At 39.7% G+C, this 26,173-nt stretch overlaps 1 long non-coding RNA gene across 6 annotated transcripts in view; it reads left to right on the top strand.

Moving 5' to 3' along the window:
- The window catches only part of LOC308616960, a 63,768-nt gene that overhangs the window by 17,265 nt on the left and 20,330 nt on the right, over positions 1-26,173 (top strand). The window lies entirely within an intron of this gene.

Genomic DNA, 26,173 nt, shown 5'->3' with positions numbered 1-26,173 from the left:
TTTTTTTTCCAGTTGTATTGAGATATAAATGACATACAGTACTGTATAAGTTTAGGTGTCCAGCATAGTGATTTGACTTATATACATCATGAAATGATTATCATGATAAGTTTAGTGAGCATCCATGATCTCATATCAACACAAAATTAAAGAAATAGGGAAAAAAAGCATTTTTTCCTTATGATGAGAACTCTTAGGATTACTTTCTTAACAACTTTCATATGTATAGTACAGCAGTGTTAATTATCATTATCATGTTCTACATTACATCTCTAGTACTTATTTATCTTATGACTGGAAGTTTTGTACCTTTTGACTGCCTTCACCCAATATCCCACCCACACCCATGCCCCTAGTAACCACAAATCTGATTTCTTTTTCCATGCGTCTGTTTGCTTTTGAAGTATAATTGACCTACAACACTATGTTGATTCCTGATATATAACATAGTGAATCAATATTTCTATACATTTCAAATTGATCGCCACGATAAGTCTAGTTACCGTGTGTCACCATACAAAGATATTACATAATGATTTACTATTTTCCCCACACTGTACATTTCATACCCATGACTCATTTATTTTGTAACTAGAAATGTGTGCCTCAGTCTCCCTCACCTATGTCTTATCTCCCCCTCAACTCCTCCCCTTGACAACGACATGTTTGTTCTCTGTATCTATGTCTCTGTTATGTTTGTTCATTTGTTTTGTTTTTTAGATTCCACATGTAAGTGATATCATAATTTGTCTTTCTCTGACTTATTTCACTTAGCATAATACCCTCTAGGCCATCCATGTTGTCACAAATGGCAAGGTTTCATTCTTTTTATGGCTGAGTAATATTCCACTGTGTGTGTGTGTGTGTATCCATTCATCTGTTGATGGGCACTTAGGTTGCTTCCATATCTTAGCTATTGTAAATGATGCTGCTATGAACATAGGGTTGCATATATCTTTTCTAATTACTGTTTTTATTTTCTTTGGATAAATATCCAGAAGTGGAATTACTGGATCATATGGTAGTTCTATTTTTAATTTTTTGAGCAATTTCCATAATGTTTTCCATAGTGGCTACACCAATTTACATTCCTACCAACAGTGCACAAGGGTTCTTTTTTCCAATCCTTGCCAATACTTGTTACTTGTTGTCTTTTTGATAATAGTCATTCTGACAGATATAAAGGGGATGTTTCATTGCGATTTTGGTTTGCATTCCCCCGACGATTAGTGATGTTGAGCATCTTTTCATGTGTCTGTTGGTCATCTGCATATTTTCTTTGGAAAAATGTCTACTCAGGTCCTCTGTCCATTTTTTAATTTGGTTGTTTTTTTGATGTTGAGTTGTATGAATTCTTTGTACAATTTGGATATCAACCCCTTATCATCTACAGTAAGTCCCCTACTTACAAACAAGTTCCTTTCTGAGAGTGCATTCATAAGCCCAGTTTGTTCGTTAGTCCAGCGATATTAGCCTAGGTACCCAACTAACACAATCGGCTATATAGTACTGTACTATAATAGGTTTATAGTACCTTTCGCACAAATAATACATAAAAAACAAACACAAAAAATAAAGAAAACATTTTTAATCTTACAGTATGTTTCCTTGAAAAGTACAGTAGTACAGTACAACAGCTGGCATCGAGGGAACAGGCAAGAAGAGTTACTGGAGGAGGGAGAGGAGGTGGGAGAGGGTAGAGCTGAAGGATCGTCAGCAATAGGAGACAGAGGGCAAGCTGCAATTTCACTCACGCCTGACAATGATGGAACGCACATTCACACCTTTGAAAGTTTAAAACTTGAAGGTTTGTATGTAGGGGACTTACTGTATGTCATTTGCAAATATCTTCTCCCATTTAGTAGGCGGCCTTTTCATTTGGTTGATAGTTTCCGTATGTGCAAATGTTTTAATTTGATGTAGTCCCATTTGTTTATTTTTGCTTTTGTTTCCCTTGCCTGTGGAGACATATTCAAAAAAAATATTACTAAGACCAATGTCAAAGAGTATACTTCTTACATTTTCTTTTAGAAGTTTTATGGTTACAGGTCTTACATTTATATCTTTAATGCATTTGAGTTTATTTTTGTACATGGTGTGAGTTGTCCAGTTTGCTTCTTTTGCATGTAACTGACCAGTTTTCCCAACACCATTTATTGAAGAGACTGTCTTTCCCCCATTGTACATTCTTTCCTCCTTTGTTGTATGTTAATTGCCCATATAACTGTGGGTTCATTTCTGGGCTGTCTTTTCTTTTCCACTAATCTGTATGTCTGTTTTTGTGCCAGTATCATGCTGTTTGGATTACTGTAGCTTTGTAGGTTTGAATTCAGGGATTATGATCTCTCCAGCTTTGTTCTTCTTTCTCAATATTGTTTTGGCTATTTGGAGTCTTTTGTGTTTCCAGACAAATTTTAAAATTATTTGTTCTAGTTCTGTGAAAAATGCCGTTAGTATTTTGATAGGGATTGCATTGAATCTGTAGATTGCCTTGGGTAGTATGGTCATTTTTAACAATATTAATTCTCCCAATCCATGAGCATGATATATCTTTCCATCAGTTTGTGTCATCTTCAGTTTCTTCAGTGACAAGTTGGTTGTTTAGTAGCGTATTATTTAGCCTCCACATGTTTGTGTCTTTTGCAGTCTTTTTTCTTGTAGTTGATTTCTAGTCTCACAGTGTTGTGGTCAGAAAAGTTGCTTGATAGGATGTCAGTCTTTTTAAACTTACTGAGACTTGTTTTGTGGCCTACAATATGACCTATCCTGGAGAACATTACATGGACACTTGAAAAGAATGTGTGTTCTGCTGCTTTTGGATGGAATGTTCTATGTATACTTGTTAAGTTCACTTGGTCTAATATGCTGTTTTAGGTCAGTGTTTCCTTATTGATTTTCTATCTAGATGATCTGTCCATTGATGTAAGCAGGGTTTTAAATTCCCCCACTATTACTGTGTTATTGTCAATTTCTCTTTTTATATCTATTAATATTTGGTTTATGTATTTAGGTGCTCATATTTGGTTTATATATTTAGATACTCTTATGTTGGGTGCATATATATTTAAAATTATCATATTTTCTTCTTGGATTGATCCCTTTATCATTCTGTAATGCCCTTCTTTGTCTCTTGTTACGATCTATTTTGTCTGATATAAATATTGCTACACCCTGGCTTCCTTTTTGTTTCCATTTGCATGAAATAGCCTTTTTCATTCCCTCACTTTCAGTTCGTGTGTGTCTTTCGATCTCTTGTAGAGAGCATATATTTGCATCTTGTTTTGTATCTATTCAGCCACTCTGTCTTTTGATTGGAGCATTTAGTCCATTTACATGTAAAGTGATTATTGATAGGTATGTACTTATTGCAATTTTGTTAATTGTATGGGGGTTATTTTTGTAATTCTTTTTTGTTCCTTTCTTCTTCTTTTGCTCTTTCCTTGTGATTTGATGACTATCTTTAGAGTTATGTTTGGATTTCTTTCCCTTTTTTTGGTGTGTGTATTATTATAGATTTTTGATTTGTGGTTACCATGAGGTTTATATATAGCAATCTATGTATTTACCTGATTGTTTTAAGTTGCCAATCTCTCAAGTTCAAACACATTTTTAAAACCCGGGATTTTTACTCCCAGTCCTCATGTTTACTGTTTTTGACATCATGTTTTACATCCTTTTGTTTTGTGTATTCCTTAACTACTTATTGTGGATATAGATGATTTTACTACTTTTGTCTTTTAACGTTCCTACTAGCTTTATAAGTAATTGACTTACTACCACTACTGTATATTTGCCATTACCAATGAGATTTTTCCTTTCATAATTATCATGTTTCTAGTTGTGGCCTTTTCTTTCCTGCTTAGAGAAGTCCCTTTAACATTTCTTGGAAGGCTGTTTCAAGGTGATGAACTCTTTTAGCTTTTGCTTGTCTGTAAAACTTTTGATCTCTCTTTCAAATCTGAATGATAGCCTTGAGGGGTAGAGTATTCTTGGTCATAGGTTTTTTGTTTCATCACTTTAAATATATCATACCACTCCCTTCTGGCCTGCAGAGTTTCTGCTGAAAAGTCAGTTGATAGTCTTAGGGGAGTTCCCTTCTAGTAATTCATTGTTTTTCTCTTGCTATTTTTAATATTCCTCTCTTTAATTTCTGCCGTCTTAATTACAATGTATCTTAGTATGGTTCTCTTTCAGTTGATCCTGTGTGGGACTCTGTGATTTCTGGACCCGAATGTCTGTTTCCTTTCCCAGGTTAGGGAAGTTTTCAGCTGTTATGTCTTCAAATATGTTATCTGCCCCTTTCTCTCTCTTCTCCTTCTGGGACCCCTATAATGTGGATGTTAGTATGCCTGATATTGTACCATAGGTCTCTTAAGCTGTCCTCATCTCTTTTTATTCATTTTTATTTTTTTGTGTTCAGTTCAAGTGATTTCAACTACTCTCTCTTTTAGTTTGTTGATCCATTCCTATGTATCATCTAATCTACTGTTTATTCTTTCTAGTGTATTTTTTATTTCACTTATTGTATTCTTAAGCTCCATTTCATCTTTCTTTATTTTTCCTTTTTGTTAAACTTCTCACCGTATTTGTTTATTCTTCTCCCAAATTCTTCGAGCATCTTTCTTTCTTTTTTTTTTTTTTTTTTTTTTTCTTATGCCATGCGGCATGTGGGATCTTAGTTCCCCGAGTAGGGATGGAACCTGCGCACTCTGCAGTGGAAGTGTGGAGTTTTAACCAGTGGACCACCAGGGAAGTCCCTCAAATATCTTTATGATCAGTATTTTTGAACTTTTTATTGCGTTGATTACCTAGCTCCATTTCTCTTAGTCCTGCTTCTGGGGTTTTATCTTATTCCTTTGTTTGGAACATATTTCTCTGTTGCCTCATTTTTCCTAAGTTGCTATTTGTATTTTATATATGTGGTAGGTTAGTCACGTTTCTCAGCCTTGGAGAAGTGGCCTTTTACAGGAGACGTCCTATGCATCCCAGCAGTGCACTCCCATCTCATTACCCAAGCTGTATGCTTGGTGGTTCCCCCTAAGAGGGCTGCATGGGTCCTTCTGTTGTGTTAGGCTGACTCTGTGGGCGGACTAGTAGGTTTGGTTGGCCCCTAGTCCAGTTGGCTGCCAGGCCCTGCCTTCTGTGGATGCTATTGGCTGCTGTTTAGTGGTGCCTGGTTACAAGGCAGCTGGTTGCAGAACCCTAGGGGGCCCCAGGGCTAGTGTTTGCTCAGTGGTGGGCAGAGTCAGGGTCCAAAAGACTGGGGTGGCTGCTCACCCACTTGCAGGTGAAGCCAGATCCTGCAGTCACTGCCAAACTACTTGCAGGCAGATCTGGTTTCTGGAGTCTGGCTGCAGGCCTAGGGATCCCAGAGCTTGTTTCAGATTGTTGGGAGGGAGAAAGTTCCTGACACAGTTGTGTATGGGGTCCAGGATGTTCCAAAGATTGCACTGACCTGCTAATGGGCAGGGCCAGGGTTCAACTGGTTCCAGGGTATGCTCTGGCTTGCTGCTGGTAGGCTCAGTCTGCAGGCTGCAGGATCATAGTTTTCTGCTTCTGGTGTCTGCCCTCTGAGTGAAGCTGGACTAGAGGCTAGTGTAGGCTTGCTGGTAGGAAGGCTAGTGCCTGCCCACTGGTGGGTGGAGTCGGATCTTGGCCCACTGGTGGGCAGGGTCATGTCTAAGGGTATTTCTAGAGATGGCTGTGGGCTCAGTAAGTCTTTAGGCAGCCTATCTGCTGATGGTTAGTGCTGTGTCCCCACCCAGTTAGTTATTTGGCCTGAGGTGTCCCCAGCACTTCTGCCTATAGGCTGTTGGGTGGGGCCAGGTCTTGGCATTAATGAACCAAGATGGTAGCCACCAACAGCAGTGTTCAGGTGTTTGAATGTCCCCCAGTACGTCTGCCACCAGTGTCTATGTCCCCAGGGTGAGCCATAGCTGCTCCCTGCCTCTCTAGAAAACTGTCCAAGACCAGCAGGTAGGTCTAGCCCAGGCTTCTACCAAATTACCTAGCCCTGAGTCCCAGTGCATGTGGGATTTTGCATGCCCCCTTTAAGAGTGAAGTCTCTATTTCCCCCAGTCCTGTGGGGCTCTTGCAATTAAGCCCCCCTGGCCTTCAAAGCCAAATGCTCGGGGGGCTCCTCTTCCTGGTGCTAGACCTGACTTGGGGAGCTTGACATGGGGCTCAGAACTCTCAGTCCCATTGAAGAACCTCTGCAATATTATTATTCTCCAGTTTGTAAGTTGCCCACACAGAGGGAATGAGATTTAATTATATTGTGAGTCCACCCCTCCTACCTGTGTCTTTGTGGTTCCTTCTTTTATTTTTTTTTAATTTCTTTGTTTTATTTATTTATTTTTGGCTGTGTTGGGTCTTCGTTGCTGTGCACGGGCTTTCTCTAGTCACAGCCAGCAGGGGCTACTCTTCGTTGCAGTGCGCGGGCTTCTCATTGCGGTGGCTTCTCTTGTTGTGGAGCACAGGCTCTAGGTGTGCGGACTTTAGTAGTTGTGGCTTGTGGGCTCTAGAGCGCAGGCTCAGTAGTTGTGTTGCACGGGCTTAGTTGCTCCACGGCATGTGGGATCTTCCTGGACCAGGGCTTGGACCTGTGTCCCCTGCATTGGCAGGTGGATTCTTAACCACTGTACCACCAGGGAAGTCCCTTGGTTCCTTCTTTATGTCTTCAATTGCAGAAGATCTTTTCTGATGGGCTTTTGCATTGATGATTGTTCTGCAGATAGTTGTGATTTTTGTGTGCTTGTGAGAGGAAGTAAGTTCAGGGTCCTTCTGTTTTGTCATCTTGGCTGCTCTGTTCTTCCTCATCATAAAAGGTCACCAACCCTACTGGATTAGGGCCCACCCTTACAACCTCATTTAACCTTACTTACCTCCCTAAAGGGCCTGTCTCTAGATACAGTCACATTGGTCATAGGGCTTCAACCTGTGAATTTTGGACTGGGGCAGGGGACACAATTCAGTGCATAACAGGAGGTGAAAATTGAAAACAGTGAGTGCGAGGGGGAAAATAACCAAGGCAAAGTGATATAATGTGTTACCAGGCTGGCTACCACATCATACAAAACTTCAAAAAAAGAAAGAAAAAAGGCTGGTCATTGCTTGGCACATTGGACTCTTCCAGAAGGGCTGCAAGAAAGAATTCCATCTCAGACTATTCCATGGTAGGAAGATGCTACCTGCCTGACTTCCCACCCCCCACCCCCCACCATCTCCTATTTCCTGTAAGTCAAGGTTCACCCCCATGGAAAGCTAACTCACCACGTTACCGTGTGGTGTCATCAAGCCTTTCAGTGGCCACTCAGGACACTAGATTCCATTCTGCATGATGTAGCGTTTCATCCAAACCCAGAAGTTAGGGAGGGAAACAGCATGTGAGACTCCAAGCCTGGACCTTTAACTCAGACTTCATCCAGTCTGACAAATGCAGCAAAAGTGGTGCTGGAGGGGGCACAGTCTAGGAGTTAAGTCATGTCTTTTGAAGGAAGGAGTCAGTTAAGACAGTCAGAGGTGTCTGATTCAGAACTACTACTGTTCTATCTAAGTACAGAGGTGGCTATCCTAAAGTCGCAACATTTCCTAAAAGGAGCACAACCCTGAATGAAGGTCTTTGGGAAAGTATATTTTGATAGTCATAGAAACAATAATTACATTTTAAATGAAATGTAATGAAAGTATTTAATAACTGAATAATATAATTCATCCAATTTGAACCTTGACAGATGAGTCTTAGCCTATAACAAATATCATGTTTGATATACTCTGTATCCAACTGTTAATGCTGGTTACTACACTGTATCCTTCAGATTTGCTTAAAAACCAATGGAGTAAATTATACTACAGTTTATTTTTCTCATGAAACATGTGAAACATCAAATTGCTGTGAAAAGTGTGAGGACTCAAGATACGTGCAGAATGGCAGTCAAATTGAGAGCTGTCTTATCACATCCAGGTAATTTTTAATTAAAGTGACATTGGAAAATGAGAAGGGAGATGACATGGGTTATACTTATTACAGGCCATTATGCCCTTGCTATTTTAAGGAACAAAAATATATGACCTCTAGTAGTTGACACTCAATAATAAGGAATGTCATGGCTGCCTCCCAAATAGTCTTAAATACTGAACTGTAGAACATCTTCATTGCCATTACATCTCTTATGAGTTTTCAAATTCCTTATTCCTGTTGTATTCATTGTTAGTTTCTAGGTTTATCACATGCATGCGTGTGTGTTTGTGTGTGTTTTGTGTTTAGGGAGTGGAGCGGTTCTTTCAAGTGGCTTATGGGAAGAGAGCAGACATGCTCAGCCAACAATATTAAAACTGTCCAAAGAATTGAAAACGTATATATAAGTTGTCACCTCCAAAGTAAACTGGAGTCAATGACAGAGTAGACAGGGATAGCCAGGCAGGTATGTGTTAGGTGTGGCCACAGGAACAGCATTCCCAATGGCCTTAACATCTGTAAAGCATACCTACAAATTCTGTGAACCAGAGGCAGATAATTAAGATGATAGTTCTGATGGCCAGAAGTCACACAAAACTCTGAGATCCACACACAGTATATCACGTCTCCTCAGTCAGAAATTTGTTCTTTTACTGATAGCCGAGCACCCATGACCTCCAAATATCAATCTATAGCCCCATCTTCTCTATCAAGTTCCAGACCATATATTCCACCTCGAAGTTCCACCTCAAAATCATCATGCCTCAAACTGAATCTGTCACAAGTCTCACAACCCTGCCATTCCTTCTCTATTTCCTATCCTAGCTGATGATATTGCAAGTCACTTATTCTCTTAACTTAGCCATTTAATTCATCCTTTCATAAGTAGTTTTTTGGTGGTCGGCACTGGGGATATAACAGTAAAGACAGTGAAATCCCCTTCCTTATGAATCTTATATTGTACTGGTGAAATGGGTAATAGCTAAAACAAACGGGTGTGTGTGTGTGTGCGTGCGTGTGCGTGTGTGTGTGTTAGTGTCAAGCTCTATAGGGAAAAAATAAAGCAGAGTAAAGGGATAGTGAATGACAAAATATGCTATTTTATATAGGTTATCAGAAAAGTCCCAGTTTTATTAAATTCCTCTTTCTTCTTCGCCTCATGTGTCCAATTGGTCATTAAGCTCTGTCATTGATCTCCCTGCCTCTCATGTCTCTCCTCCATCTCACTCCATTTTCCATGCTTCCATCCAAGTCATTCTTTTAAAATTCAAATGACTGTTCCTATTGACTATTTTTTTTAATTGGAGTATAATTGCTTTACAATGGTATGTTAGTTTCTACTTTATAACAAAGTGAATCAGTTATACATATACATATGTTCCCGTATCTCTTCACTCTTGCATCTCCCTCCCTCCCACCCTCCCTATCCCACCCCTCTAGGTGGTCACAAAGCACCGAGCTGATCTCCATGTGCTATGTGGCTGCTTCCCACTAGCTATCTATTTTACGTTTGGTAGTGTATATATGTCCATGCCACTCTCTCGCTTTGTCACAGCTTACCCTTCCCCCTCCCCATATCCTCAAGTCCATTCTCTAGTAGGTCTGTGTCTTTATTCCTGTCTTACCCCTGGGTTCTTCATGACTTTTTTTCCCCTTAAGTTCCATATATATGTGTTAGCATATGGTATTTGTCTTTCTCTTTCTGACTTACTTCACTCTGTATGATAGACTCTAGGTCCATCCACCTCACTACAAATAGCTCAATTTCATTTCTTTTTATGGCTGGGTAATATTCCATTGTATATATGTGCCACATCTTCTTTATCCATTCGTCCTATGATGGACACTTAGGTTGTTTCCATCTCTGGGCTATTGTGAATAGAGCTGCAATGAACATTTTAGTACATGACTCTTTTTGAATTCTGGTTTTCTCAGGGTATATGCCTAGTACTGGGATTGCTGGGTCATATGGTAGTTCTATTTTTAGTTTTTTAAGGAACCTCCATACTGTTCTCCATAGTGGCTGTACCAATTCACATTCCCACCAGCAGTGTAAAGTGTTCCCTTTTCTCCACACCCCCTCCAGCATTTATTGTTTCTAGATTTTTTTTTTTTTTTTTTTTTTTGTGGTACGCGGGCCTCCCACTGCTGTGGCCTCTCCCGTTGCGGAGCACAGGCTACGGATGCGCAGGCTCAGCGACCATGGCCCACGGGCCCAGCCACTCCGCGGCATGCGGGATCCTCCCGGACCGGGACACGAACCCGTGTCCCCTGCATGGGCAGGCGGACCCCCAACCACTGCGCCACCAGGGAAGCCCTGTTTCTAGATTTTTTGATGATGGCCATTCTGACTGGTGTGAGATGATATCTCATTGTAGTTTTGATTTGCATTTCTCTAATGATTAATGATGTTGAGCATTCTTTCATGTGTTTGTTGGCAGTCTGTATATCTTCTTTGGAGAAATGTCTATTTAGGTCTTCTGCCCATTTTTGGATTGGGTTGTTTGTTTTTTTGCTATTGAGCTGCATGAGCTGCTTATAAATTTTGGAGATTAATCCTTTGTCAGTTGCTTCATTTGCAAATATTTTCTCCCATTCTGAGGGCTGTCTTTTGGTCTTGTTTATGGTTTCCTTTGCTGTGCAAAAGCTTTGAAGTTTCATTAGGTCCCACTTGTTTATTTTTGTTTTTATTTCCATTTCTCTAGGAGGTGGGTCCAAAAGGATCTTGCTGTGATTTATGTCATAGAGTGTTCTGCCTATGTTTTCCTCTAAGAGTTTGATAGTGTCTGGCTTTACGTTTAGGTCTTTAATCCATTTTGAGTTTATTTTTGTGTATGGTGTTAGGGAGTGTTCTAATCTCATACTTTTACATGTACCTGTCCAGTTTTCCCAGCACCACTTATTGAAGAGGCTGTCCTTTCTCCACTGTACATTCCTGCCTCCTTTATCAAAGATAAGGTGACCATATATGCATAGGTTTATCTCTGGGCTTTCTATCCTGTTCCATTGATCTATATTTCTGTTTTTGTGCCAGTACCGTACTGTCTTGATTACTGTAGCTTTGTAGTATAGTCTGAAGTCAGGGAGCCTGATTCCTCCAGCTCTGTTTTTCATTCTCAAGATGGCTTTGGCTATTCGGGGTCTTTTGTGTTTCCATACAAATTGTGAAATTTTTTGTTCTAGTTCTGTGAAAAATGCCATTGGTAGTTTGATAGAGATTGCATTGAATCTGTAGATTGCTTTGGGTAGTAGAGTCACTTTCACAATGTTGATTCTTCCAATCCAAGAACATGGTACATCTCTCCATCTATTTGTATCATCCTTAATTTCTTTCATCAGTGTCTTATAATTTTCTGCATACAGGTCTTTTGTCTCCTTAGGTAGGTTTAGTCCTAGATGTTTTATTCTTTTTGTTGCAATGTTAAATGGGAGTGTTTTCTTGATTTCACTTTCAGATTTTTCATCATTAGTGGATAGGAATGCCAGAGATTTCTGTGCATTAATTTTGTATCCTGCTACTTTACCAAATTCATTGATTAGCTCTAGTAGTTTTCTGGTAGCATCTTTAGGATTCTCTGTGTATAGTATCATGTCATCTGCAAACAGTGATAGCTTTACTTCTTCTTTTCCGATTTCTGTTACTTTTATTTCCTTTTCTTCTCTGATTGCTGTGGCTAAAACTTCCAAAACTATGTTGAATAAGAGTGGTGAGAGTGGGCAACCTTGTCTTGTTCCTGATCTTAGTAGAAATGCTTTCAGTGTTTCACCATTGAGGACGATGTTGGCTGTGGGTTTATCATATACGGCCTTTATTATGTTGAGGAAAGTTCCCTCTATGCCTACTTTCTGCAGGGTTTTTATCATAAATGGGTGTTGAATTTTGTCAAAAGCATTCTCTGCATCTATTGAGATTACCATATGGTTTTTCTCCTTCAATTTGTTAATATGGTGTATCACGTTGATTGATTTGTGTATATTGAAGAATCCTTGCATTCCTGGAATAAACCCCACTTGATCATGGTGTATGATCCTTTTAATGTGCTGTTGGATTCTGTTTGCTAGTATTTTGTGGAGGATTTTTGCATCTATGTTCATCAGTGATATTGGCCTGTAGTTTTCTTTCTTTGTGACATCCTTGCCTGGTTTTGGTATCAAGGTGATGGTGGCCTCGTAGATTGAGTTTGGGAGTGTTCCTCCCTCTGCTATATTTTGGAAGAGTTTGAGAAGGATAGGTGTTAGCTCTTCTCTAAATGCTTGATAGAATTCGCTTGTGAAGCCATCTGGTCCTGGGCTTTTGTTTGTTGGAAGATTTTTTACCACAGTTTCAATTTCAGTGCTTGTGATTGGTCTGTTCATATTTTCTATTTCTTCCTGATTCCATCGTGGCAGGCTGTGCATTTCTAAGAATTTGTCCATTTCTTCCAGGTTGTCCATTTTATTGGCATAGAGTTGCTTGTAGTAATCTCTCATGATCTATTGTATTTCTGCAGTGTCAGTTGTTACTTCTCCTTTTTCATTTCTAATTCTATTGATTTGAGTCTTCTCCCTTTTTTTCTTGATGAGTCTGGCTAATGGTTTATCAATTTTGTTTATCTTCTCAATGAACCAGCTTTTAGTTTTATTGATCTTTGCTATCGTTTCCTTCATTCCTTTTTCATTTATTTCTGATCTGATTTTTATGATTTCTTTCGTTCTGCCAACTTTGGGGGGTTTTTGTTCTTTTTTCTCTAATTGCTTTAGGTGCAAGGTTAGGTTGTTTATTCGAGATATTTCCTGTTTCTTAAGGTAGGATTGTATTGCTATAAACTTACCTCCTACAACTGTTTTTGCTGCATCCCATAGGTTTTGGGTCATCGTGTCTCCATTGTCATTTGTTTCTAGGTATTTTTTTTATTTCCTCTTTGATTTCTTCAGTGATCACTTCGTTATTAAGTAATGTATTGTTTAGCCTCCATGTGTTTTTATTTTTTACAGCTCTTTTCCTGTAATTGATATCTAGTATCATAGCATTGTTGTCGGAAAAGATACTTGATACAATTTCAATTTTCTTAAATTTACCAAGGCTTGATTTGTGACCCAAGATATTATCTATCCTGGAGAATGTTCCATGAGCACTTGAGAAAAATGTGTATTCTGTTGTTTTTGGATGGAATGTCCTATAAATATCAATTAAGTCCATCTTGTTTAATGTATCATTTAAAGCTTCTGTTTCGTTATTTATTTTCATTTTGGATGATCTGTCCATTGGTGAAAGTGGGGTGTTAAGGTCCCCTACTATGAATGTGTTACTGTCGATTTCCCCTTTTATGGCTGTTAGTATTTGCCTTATGTATTGACGTGCTCCTATGTTGGGTGCATAAATATTTACAATTGTTATATCTTCTTCTTGGATCGATCCCTTGATCATTATGTAGTGTCCTTCTTTGTCTCTTGTAATAGTCTGTATTTTAAAGTCTATTTTGTCTGATATGAGAATTGTTACTCCAGCTTTCTCTTGGTTTCCATTTGCATGGAATATCTTTTCCATCCCCTTACCTTCAGTGTGTATGTGTCTCTAGGTCTGAAGTGGGTCTCTTCTAGACAGCATATATATGGGTCTTGTTTTTGTATCCATTCAACCAGTCTGTGTCTTTTGGTGGGAGCATTTAATCCATTTACATTTAAGGTAATTATCGATATGTATGTTCCTATTCCCATCTTCTTAATTGTTTTGGGTTCGTTATTGTAGGTCTTTTCTTCTCCTGTGTTTCTTGCCTAGAGAAGATCCTTTAGCATTTGTTGTAACGCTGGTTTGGTGGTGCTAAATTCTCTCAGCTTTTGCTTGTCTGTCAAGGTTTTAATTTCTCCATCAAATCTGAATGAGATCCTTGCTGGGTAGAGTAATCTTGGTTGTGGGTTTTTCTCCTTCATCACTTTAAATATGTCCTGACAGTTCCTTCTGGCTTGCAGAGTTTCTGCTGAAAGATCAGCTGTTAACCTTATGGGGATTCCCTTGTGTGTTATTTGTTGTTTTTCCCTTGCTGCTTTTAATATGATTTCTTTGTGTTTAATTTTTGACAGTTTGATTAATATGTGTCTTGGTGTATTTCTCCTTGGATTTATCCTGTATGGGACTCTCTGTGCTTCCTGGACTTGATTAACTATTTCCTTTCCCATATTAGGAAAGTTTTCAACTATAAGCTCTTCAAATATTTTCTTAGTCCCTTTCTTTTTCTCTTCCTCTTATGGAACCCCTATAATTCGCATGTTGATGCGTTTAATGTTGTCCCAGAGGTCTCTGAGACTGTCCTCAGTTCTTTTCATTCTTTTTTCTTTATTCTGCTCTGCAGTAGCTATTTCCACTATTTTATCTTCCAGGTCACTTATCCGTTCTTCTGCCTCAGTTATTCTGCTATTGATCCTTTCTAGAGTATTTTTAATTTCACTTATTGTATTATTCATCATTGCTTGTTTCATCTTTAGTTCTTCTAGGTCCTTGTTAAGTTCTTGCATTTTCTCTATTCTATTTCCAAGATTTTGGATCATCTTTACTATCATTATTCTGAATTGTTTTTCTGGTAGACTGCCTATTTCCTCTTCATTTATTAGGTCTGGTGGGTTTTTATCTTGCTCCCTCACCTTCTGTGTGATTTTCTGTCTTCTCATTTTGCTTATCTGGCTGTGTTTGGGGTCTTCTTTTTGAAGGCTGCAGATTAGTACTTCCCGTTGTTTTTGGTGTCTGTCCCCAGTGGCTAAAGTTGGTTCAGTGAGTTGTGCAGGCTCCCTGGTGGAGGGGACTTGTGCATGTGTTGTGGTGGATGAGGCTGGATCTTGTCTTTCTGGTGGGCAGGTCCACGTCTGGTGGTGTGTTTTGGGGTGTCTGTGGACTTATTACGATTTTTGGCAGCCTGTCTGCTAATGGGTGGGGTTGTGTTCCTGTCTTGCTAGTTGTTTGGCATAGGGTGTCCAGCACTGTAGCTTGCTGGTCGTTGAGTGAAGCTGGGTGTTGGTGTTGAGATGGAGATCTCTGGGAGATTTTCGCCGTTTGATATTACATGCAGCTGGGAGGTCTCTTGTGGACCAGTGTCCTTAAGTTGGCTCTCCCACCTCAGAGGCACAGCACTGACTCCTGACTGCAGCACCAAGAGCCTTTCATCCACATGGCTGAGAATAAAAGGTGTGTGTGTGTGGGAGAGAGAGAGAGAGAGAGAGGAGGAAAGGAAGAGAAAATAAAGTAAGATAAAATAAAATAAAGTTATTAAAATAAAAAATAATTATTACGAAAAAAACTTTTTTAAAAAGTAAAAAACAAAAGGATGGATAGAACCCTAGGTCAAATGTGAAAGCAAAGCTATACAGACAAAATCTCACACAGAAGCATACACATACATACAAAAAGAGGAAAAGGGGAAAAAATAATAAATCTTGCTCTCAAAGTCCACCTCCTCAATTTGGGATGATTTGTTGTCTATTCAGGTATTCCACAGATGCAGGGTACATCACGTTGATTTTGGAGATTTAATCCGCTGCTCCTGAGGCTGCTGGGAGAGATTTCCCTTTCTCCCTTTCTCTTCTTTGTTCACGCAGCTCCCGGGGCTCAGCTTTGGATTTGGCCCCGCCTCTGCGTGTAGGCCGCCAGAGGGCGTCTGTTCTTCGCTGACAGGACGGGGTTAAAGGAGCAACTGATTCGGGGGCTCCGGCTCACTCAGGCCGGGGGGAGGGAGGGATACGGAGTGCGGGGCGACCCTGCGGCGGCAGAGGCCAGCGAGACATTGCACCAGCCTGAGGCGCTCCGTGCTTCTCCCGGGGAAGTTGTCCCTGGATCCCGGGGCCCTGGCAGTGGCGGGCTGCACAGGCTCCCGGGAGGGGCGGTGTGGATAGTGACCTGTGCTCGCACACGGGCTTCTTGGTGGCGGCAGCAGCAGCCCCAGCGTCCCACGCCTGTCTCCGGGGTCCGCACTGATAGCCGCGGCTCGCGCCCGTCTCTGGAGCTCCTTTAAGCAGCTCTCTGAATCCCCTCTCCTCGCGCACCAGGAGACAAAGAGGGAAGAAAAAGCCTCTTGCCTCTTCGGCAGCTCCAGAGTCTTTCCCGGACTCCCTCCCGGCCAGCCGTGGCGCACTAGCCCGCTCCAGGCTGTGTTCACGCCGCCAGCCCCAGTCCTCTCCCTGCGCTCCGACCTCCGACCGAAGCCCGAGCCTCAGCTCCCAGCCCCACCCACCCCGGCGGGTGAGCAGACAAGCCTCTTGGGCGGGTGAGTGCCGGTTGGCACCGATCCTCTGTGCGGGAATCTCTCCGCTTTGCCCTCCACACCCCTGTGGCTGCGCTCTCCTCCGTGGCTCCGAAGCTTCCCCCCTCCGCCACCCGCAGTCTCCGCCCGCGAAGGGGCTCCTAGTGTGTGGAAACCTTTCCTCCTTCATGGCTCCCTCCCACTGGTGCAGGTCCCGTCCCTATTCTTTGTCTCTGTTTATTCTTTTTTCTTTTGCCCTACCCAGGTATGTGGGGAGTTTCTTGCCTTTTGGGGGGTCTGAGGTCTTCTGTCAGCGTTCAGTAGGTGTGCTGTAGGAATTGTTCCACGTGTAGATGAATTTCTGATGTATCTGTGGGGAGGAAGGTGATCTCCATGTCTTACTCTTCCGCCATCTTCCCCCTCTCTTCCCTATTGACTATTATTGATCTGACATTCCACTTTCTTCACAATTTGGTCCATCGTACCTTCTAAACTATAACATCTACACTCTTCAGTTGCCTGTGAGAATTAATTTCTCCACCTGTATTGGTTCCAAATGTAGATAGGAGTAAAACAGCTTTATGAATATTTGTTTTCCATTAGTCTCTCAATTATAAAGTGATCTCCTTTGGGTAAAGACTATACCATCATTCTTTATGTCCCCACACCTGGCCCGGTTCCTGGCACAGAGTTAGTAACAAGTAAATATTTGCTTGGTTCGTTTGAAGTACAAAAAAAAATTCTATTGAAATTAAGTTTTCTTCTTCTTCCAGTAGAAGGTAGCTCTGGCAGAATTTCAGAGTGTCTAATTGTTACCTGATTATCCAAAGCTTTATAACTGTTGCCCTTGGAGACATCCCAGCAGAGTGATATTACCTAGACCACCAGGTGATAGGAAATTTTGTTCGCCAGGTGTCATAATAATTCCTAGTGAGTCCTTCCCAGAATTTAGCTTTGTGAACTCCCGGTGAGCTTTGTCAGTTCTGCACCTGCTCTGAAATTTTTGACAAAGGAGAGAGTGGAGGTTGACAGAGCCCATGTTTCTGTAAAGCTCTCACCTTTTTGGCGTTATGTAGGGCAGGGTAATGACTGAAGTGGTGACTTGACTGAGAAGACTCTTACCTGAGGATTTTTGTTGTAGACTGCATCTTCTCCATAACCCAGTAGTGAACAGTGGTTAAAGACAAAAACCAAAATCAAAAAAACCCAAAGCAAAATAAAACAAAAAAATTCTTGCTTTATTGTAATGCTGGTGACACCAGCAGAGAAAAGTTCAAAGCCAATTTTAATCATTCGTATAGCATCCTCAAAAGATGGAAAATTAAACCTGCAGTTTACTGTCTTCTAGAGATCACAGTGACATCAAAAATAGAACTCAGGTCTTCTGACTCCCACTATATATTTATTTTTTAAAGTAAATGTACAGAGGAATTATTTGGATAAAATATAAAAGTATTTCAGATGGCCCTGTAATGACTTTAAGATACTAGGGGGAAACACTTTGAAAGCTAAATAAATTAATAGTGAATTTCACATGTTTGTTAAACTATTAGATAACTCTCATTTTCTGTCCAACAAAATAAGCATTTAAAAATGAATATTTGGGCTTCCCTGGTGGCGCGGTGGTTGGGAGTCCGCCTGCCGATGCGGGGGACGCGGGTTCATGCCCCGGTCCGGGAGGATCCCATGTGCCGCGGGGCGGCTGGGCCCGTGGGCCGTGGCCACTGGGCCTGTGCGTCCGGAGCCTGTGCTCCGCGGCGGGAGAGGGCACGGCAGTGAGGGGCCCGCGTACCGCAAAAAAAAAAAAAAAAAAAAAAAAAAAAAAATGAATATTAATAAATATCATTTACCCTTATGAACAAATCAAACTTTGAATGTTTGAATGATTCTTCAATTATATTCATAGCAATTATTGATTTTTAGCAGGAGGAAGAACATTCCCTTAACTGAAACAAATAACGGAAAACTGCCCATGTAGGGAAAATGTATTTTTAGCTCAGGGATATGAGAGTTAGAAAATATTTTTCAACTCAGTGTAGGTATTGGATAAATGCTATATTTGAAAGTTTTTTAAATTAAATTTATTTTATTTTTAATGATGTATTGTTGATTTACAATGTTGTATTAGTTTCTGGTGTGTAACAGTGATTCAGTTATATATATATGTGTGTATATATATATCTGAATATATATTCTTTTTCATATTCTTTTCCATTATAGGTGATTACAAGATATAGAATATAGTTCCCTGTGCTATACAGTAAATCCCTGTTTATCTATTTTATATATAGTAGTTTGTATCTGCTAATCTCAAACTCTACTTTATCCCTCTTCCACCCCCTTTCCCCTTTGTAACCATACGTTTGTTTTCTATGTCAGTGAGTCCATTTCTGTTTTGAAAATAAGTTCATTTGTATCATATTTTAGATTCCACATATAAGTGATATCATATGATATTTGTATTTCTCTGTTGGGCTTACTTCACTTAGTATGATCATTTCTAGGTCCATCCATGTTGCTACAAATGGCATTATTTCATTCCTTTTAATGGCTGAGTATTATTCCAGTGTGTGTGTGTGTGTGTGTGTGTATATATATATATATATATATATATATATATATGCCACATCTTCTTTATCCATTCATCCATCAATGGACACTTAGGTTTCCTCCCTTTCTTGGCTGTTGTAAATAGTGCTGCTATGATCATTGGGGTGAATGTATCTTTCCACATTAGTGTTTTCATCTTTTCTGGATATATACCTAGTAGTGGGATTGCTGGATCATATGGTAACTCTGTTTTTAGTTTTTTAAGGAACCTCCATACTGTTCTCCATAGTGGCTGCACCAATTTACATTTCCACCAAAAGTGTAGGAAGGTTCCCTTTTCTCCACACTCTCTCCAGCATTTGTTATTTTTAGACTTTTAAGATGATGGCCATTCTCACTGGTGTGAGGTAAGATCTCATTGTAATTTTGATTTGCATTTCTCTAATATTAGTGATGTTGAGCAGCTTTTCATGTGCTGTTGGCCATCTATATGTCTTCTTTGGAGAAATGTCTGTTTAGGTCTTCTGTCCATTATTTTATTGCGTTATTTGTTTTTTTGTTGAGTTGTATAATCTGTTTGTATAGTGTGGAAATTAATCCCTTGTCAGTCGCATCATTTGCATATATTTTCTGCCAGTGTGTAGGTCATCTTTTCTTTTTTTCTTTTTTTTTTTTTAAGATGTTGGGGGTAGGAGTTTATTTATTTATTTATTTATTTTTGCTGTGTTGGGTCTTCGTTTCTGTGAGAGGGCTATCTCTAGTTGTGGCAAGCGGGGGCCACTCTTCATCGTGGTGTGTGGGCCTCTAACTATTGCGGCCTCTCTTGTTGCATAGCACAGGCTTCAGACGCGCAGGCTCAGTAGTTGTGGCTCACGGGCCTAGTTGCTCCACGGCATGTGGGATCCTCCCAGACCAGGGCTCAAACCCATGTCCCCTGCATTAGCAGGCAGATTCTCAACCACTGTGCCACCAGGGAAGCTCCGTCTTTTCATTTTGTTTATGGTTTCCTTTGCTGTGCAAAGCTTATAAGTTTGATTAGGTCCCATTTGTTTAATTTTGTTTTTACTTCTATTGCCTTGGGAGACTGACCAAAGAAAACATTGCTATGATTTATGTTAGCGAATGTTTTGCCTGTGTTCTCTTCTAGGAGTTTTATAGTGCCCTGTCTTATATTTAAGTCTTTAAGTCATTTTGAGTTTATTTTTGTTATGGTGCGAGGATGTGTTCTAACTTCATTGATTTACATGTGGCTGTCCAGCTTTCCCAGCACCACTTACTGAAGAGACTCTTTTCTCCACTGTATATTCTTGCCTTCTTTATCGAAGATTAATTGACCATAGATGTGTGGGTTTATTTCTGGGCTCTCTATTCTGTTCCATTGATCCATATGTCTGTTTTTGTGCCAGTAACATGGTGTTTTGATTACTGTAGCTTTGTAGTATTGTCTGAAGTCTGGGAGGGTTATGCCTCCTACTTCATTCTTTTTCCTCAGGATTGCTTTGGCAATTCTGGGTCTTTTATGGTTCCATATAAATTTTAGGATTATTTGTTCTAGTTCTGTGAAAAATGTCATGGGTAATTTGGTAGGGATTGCATTAAATCTGTAGATTGCTTTGGGTAGTATCGTCATTTTAACTATTTTAATTCTTCCAGTCCAAGAGCATGGGCTATCTTTCCATTTCCTTAAATCATCTTCAGTTTCCTTTATTAATGTTTTATAGTTCTCAGCATATAAGTTTTCACCTCCTCAGTCAGGCTTATTCATAAGTATTTTATTTTATTTTATTTTATTTTTTTGGATGCAAATTTTAAAGGGATTGTTTTTTTTTACATTCCCCTTCTTTTAGTTTTTGCTTGTCTGAGAAATTCTTTATCTCTCCTTCTATTCTAAATGATAATCTTGCTGGGCAGAATATCCTAGGTTGCAGGTTTTTCCCTTTCAGGACTTTGAATATATCTTGCTACTTCTCTCTTGCAATGGTTCTGTAGAGAAATCAGCTTATAGCCTTATGGGGATTCCCTTGTGACTAACTCTTTGTTTTTCTCTTGCTACCTTTAGAATCTTCTCCTTATCTTCAACTTTTGCCATTTTAATTCTAATATGTCTTGGTGTAGGTTTGTTTGGATTCATCTTGTTTTGGACCCTCTGTGCTTCCTGTACTGAGATATCTGTTTCCTTCTTTAGGTTTGGGAAGTTTTCAGCCATAATTTTTTCAAGTACATTTTTGATCCCCTTTTCTCTTTCTTGTCCTTCTGGGATCCCTATTATGCATAGATTGGCTTGTTTTATATTTCCCATAGGTCTCACAATGCTTTCATTTTTTTTTCATTTGTCTTTCTGTCTGCTGTTCTCATTGGGTGATTTCCATTATTTTATCTTCCAGATCACTTATTCATTGTTCTGTATTATCTAGTTTGCTATTTATTGCTTTTAGCTTGACTTTTGTCTCAGCAGATGAATTTTCTAATTTTTCTTGACTCCTCTTTATAGTTTCTAGCTCCTTGTTACAGTGATCTGCATTTCTATCGATAGCCTTTCTTACTTCCTGCAGTATTTTTATTACCTCCATTTTGAACTTGTGATCTGGTAGGCTGGAGGGGTCTCTTTCATTGTTTGTTCTTTCTGGGGATTTCTCTTGTTCTTTTAATTGAGACTGGTTCCTCTGCTTCTTCATTTTTCTTATATTTCTCTGACTCTATGAATTTACCTACTGTGTTCTTGAGGGTGTGGGAGCATCCGTGTGTAACCTGCATGAGTCTTATATATTTGGTGTGAAGACTGTTTTTAGTATGGATGCCTTCCACATCTTTCCTCAGTGTGTGCTGAGTGTAGTCTCCTTCATAGGGGGCTTGATTGGTGTTGTGGTGACCACAGCCTAAACTGGATGTTGAGTGGGGCCTCCTCTTTGCTCTGTGGTTGTCACAGACCTATTGGGGGCAGGGTCCGCTCCTTATTTGTTGAAGTATTAGCTCTCAGATCTGTTTCTGAGCTGCAGTTTGAGGTTGATGGTACTGAAGTACTTCCACTGCAAGAGGAGCCACTGAGTATTCCTTCATAAGAGCTTTCCACCTGGAAGTGTGCTCTCTGGGGTTGCCTGTCACCCACGCATGCTCACGAAGTATACTGCCCTTGGTCCCACCTCAGCTGTGGGAATTCTGGCAACCAGCCTGGATGTCCCTTAGGCTCCACGCTCACAAAGCCACCAACACAGATATGTTGGTCAGGCACTGCGACCCACCATAGTTCTACCCCTGGGTGCTACGGAATCAGCCCAGACCCCAGCTGCACCTCTGCATGCTTACACTTGCAAAGCCTGCAGCTGCTAACACCAGACCCACCCAAGCCATGGGAGCACCAGTAATCCACTTGGATGTCCCATAGGTGCTAAGTTTACAAAGGCCCTGCTGGTGTAAATCACCAATGTCATACAACTGTAGGGATATGGCTCTGAAGATTTTAGCCCTGCTTCAAAGTCACACGGACCCAGGGATCAGCTCGGACTTCAGCCCTTCCTCTGCGTGTCAGCAACCCACTGGCACTTGCATGCTCCCAGAGCTTGTAGAGGCAGAGCCATGCCTGCTGTAGGCACACATAGAATGAGGCTGCTCTTTCAGGGCCCTACCCCTCACTTCCTGCACGTGTTAACAGTGGGGCTGCTATGGCAGATCTGGGCTCTGTCCTGAGCACACCCCCAGTTGCGACCTGGACCACACCCCAGCTCCTTTGGGCTGTCTCCCTGCAGCCAACCCCAGTCCCCTCCCCAGGTCTGTCCACTGAAGCCTGAGTTTCAGCACCAAGACCCTGCACACACCAGCAGATGCACATCTCAGGCTGGGGAGTACAGTGAGGTGTCCAGGACCGTCTGTCCTGGTCTGTCTCTGTTCTGCCTGCCATAAGCCAGTTGCTGCACTCTCCTGTGAGCCTCTGAAGCTCCCTATTTGTCCAAAATGATCTCCCAACTGGTGAAGGGAGTTCCCAGGGTGAGGAAAGCCTTCTTTCACAGCTCCCTCCCAGGGGTGCAGGTTCCATCCTAATTCCTTTTTTTTTTTTTCCTTTCACCCTATCTGGTTAAATAGTTATCTTTCTTGTAGTTTTAGTTGTATGAGATCTTCTGCCAGCATTCAGTAGGTACCCTGTGAGAACTGTTCCACATGCAGATGTATTTTTGATGTGTCTGTGGGAGGAGGTGTGCTCTACATCGTTCTACTACACCATCCTGATCTCTCAACCTTGAAACTTTTTAAAGGAATAAAATTGATCTCAGTTACCTCACTAGACTCTTTTTTTTATTCTGCTTTCCAGTAAGGGGGAAAAGCTCTTGCCAATGTAAATATTTTCCAATTAAAAAATAGTTTAGTCTTTCTCTGATTGTGTGAGAGGAATATATTTTATTGCCCAAGAATAAAATTTGAAAACAGGAGTTTAATACTTATTACTATATAAAACCGTTCTATGCTTCCATTACATTTTTCCTTGGCTATCATTTTCAAGCAGAGTTTGTTTTATTGAGAGGAGAGTAGGTTCCACACAATGAGAAAAGTACAGTGTTATAGTGAGGCATACCTCTTCTCCTGCCGGGAACAGATGCCACACATTCTGCATCGTCCAGTTTTATAAGCAAGCCTTTTACCAGAGAACCACTAAAATTTTTCTTTCATATAGTATTTGCCAACAATTATGTTGTAAATGAGTTCCTTCCTTCATAATGAGCTACTTGGAGCATAGATACTGGAATTCTTTTTTTTTTCTTTTTTTTTTTGTATTTCTGTTGTTCTTTTTCTACAATTTTTAAATTGAAGTATAGTTGATTTATAATACTGTATTAGTTTCAGGTGTACCTCAAAGTGATTTGATTATACATATGTGTGTGTGTGTGTATATATATATATATATATATATATATATATATATATATATACACACATATATGTATATGTATATATCCTTTTTAAAAATTATCTTCCATTATAGGTTATTACAAGATGTTGTATACAGTTCCCTGTCCTGTATATAGTAAATCCTTGTTGTTTACCCATTTTATATGTGGTAGTGTGCATCTATAAATCCCATACTCCCAATTTATCCCTCTCCCCTTCCCCTTTGGTAACCATAGGTTTGTTTTCTATGTCAGTGAGTCCATTTCTGTTTTGTAAATAAGTTTGCACTATTTTTTAGGTTCCACATATAAGTGACATCATATGATATTTGTCTTTCTCTGTCTGACTTGTTTCACTTAGTATGATAATCTCTAAGTCCATCTATGTTGCTACAAATGGCATTATTTCTTTTTTATGGCTGACTAATAGTCCATCAGAGAAGGATCACTGTGTTGAAAACAGTCATTTACACTATCAAGAAAGTGAAAAGACAGCCCACAGTGTGAGAGAAAATATTTCTAAATGATGTATTTGATAAAGGATTTGTATCCAGAATATATAAAAATCTCTTTCACCTTAACAATAAAAAGAAAAACCACCTAAATTTTTTAAAATGTGCAAAAGATTTAAATCGCCATTTCTCCAAAGAAGATGACAGGTGTCCAATAAGTACATGAAAAGATGCTCAACGTCATTAGTCATTACAGAAATGTAAGTCAAGCACAATGAGATACAATTTCACATCCACTAAGATGACTAATATTAAAAAACAGACAATAACAATTGTTGATAAGGATGAAGAAAAATTGGAATACTCATACATTGCTGGTGGCAACTGCTTTGGAAAAGCATTTGACAGATCCTCAAAATATTAAAAAGATCATATAACCCAGCAATTCCATTCCTGGGTATACACACAAGAGAACTGAAAACAGATATCCACACAAAAAAACTTGTACATAGATGTTCACAGAAGCATAGCCCAAAAGGAGAAGCAATTTAAATGTTCATTAACTGATGAATAGAATGTGGTGTATTCATACAATGGATTATTGTTTGTCAATAAGCTTAATGAAGTATTGATACATATCACAACATGGATAGTCCTCAAAAACAGGATGCTGTGTGAAAGAAGTAAGTTACAAATGGCCACATATTGTATGATTCCATTTGTATGAAAAGTCCAGAATAGGCAAATCTATAGAGATGGGAAGTACATTCCTGGTTCCAGAGTCTGAGGAGAGGGGTTTCTGTGGGTTTTTCTTTTTTTTTTTGGCAGTAATAAAAATATTCTAAAATTACATAGTGGTGATAATTCCACAACTTTGTGACTATACTAAAATCAAGTAAATTATAATATTAAATTTACCTTTTAAAATAATAACTCAACAAAGCTATAATTAAAATTATAAAGTCCTTAAAATATTTAGAAAGGAAAATTTTTTAGAAATATAATTTTCTTATGGCCGAATAATAATTTATTATATATCAATACCACAAATATATGTATACATATACCACAACTTCTTTATCTGTTCATCCACTAATGGACACTTAGGTTGTTTCCATATCTTGGCTATTGTAGATAGTGCTGCAATAAACATGGTGGTGCATATATCTTTTCCGGTTACTGTTTTAATTTTCTTTGAATAAGTATCCAGAAGTGGACTTGTTGGATCACACTGTAGCTCTATTTTTAATTTTTTGAGGAACCTCCACACTATGTTCCACAGTAGCTATACCAATTTACATTCCCAGTAACAGTGCACAAGTGTTCCTTTTCACCACATCCTTGCCAACACTTGTTAATTCTTGTCTTTTTGATGACAGTCGTTCTGACAGGCGTGAAGTAATATCTCATTGTGATTCGTGATGTTTAGCATCTTTTTATGTGCTTATTGGCCATCTGCATGTCTTCTTCGGAAAGATGCCCATTTTTATTTTTATTTGTTATTATTTTTTTATTTTATTTTATAGGAGTATAATTGCTTTACAATGGTGTGTGAGTTTCTGCTTTATAACAAAGTGAAGCAGTTACACATATACATATGTTCCCATATCTCTTCCCTCTTGTGTCTCCCTCCCTCCCACCCTCCCTATCCCACCCCTCTAGGTGGTCACAAAGCACAGAGCTGATCTCCCTGTGCTATGCGGCTGCTTCCAACTAGCTATCTGTTTTACGTTTGGTAGTGTATATATGTCCATGCCTCTCTCTCACTTTGTCACAGCTTACCCTTCCCCCTCCCCATATCCTCAAGTCCATTCTCTAGTAGGTCTGTGTCTTCATTCCTGTCTTAACACTTCTTCATGACATTTTTTTTCTTAAAAAAAATGTCATGAAGGTTCTTCATGACATTTTTTTATTCTTCATGACATTTTTTTCTTAAATTCCATATATATGTGTGAGCATATATAGGTTCTTCATGACATCTTTTTTCTTAAGTTCCATATATATGTGTTAGCATACGGTATTTGTCTTTCTCTTTCTGACTTACTTCACTCTGTATGACAGACTCTAGGTCCATCCACCTCACTACAAATAGCTCAATTTCATTTCTTTTTATGGCTGGGTAATATTCCA

Source organism: Mesoplodon bidens (assembly GCF_964165515.1).
Source record: "Mesoplodon bidens genome assembly, chromosome: 4".
NCBI lineage: Eukaryota > Metazoa > Chordata > Mammalia > Artiodactyla > Ziphiidae > Mesoplodon > Mesoplodon bidens.
This window is presented reverse-complemented; position numbering and strand designations above follow the sequence as displayed.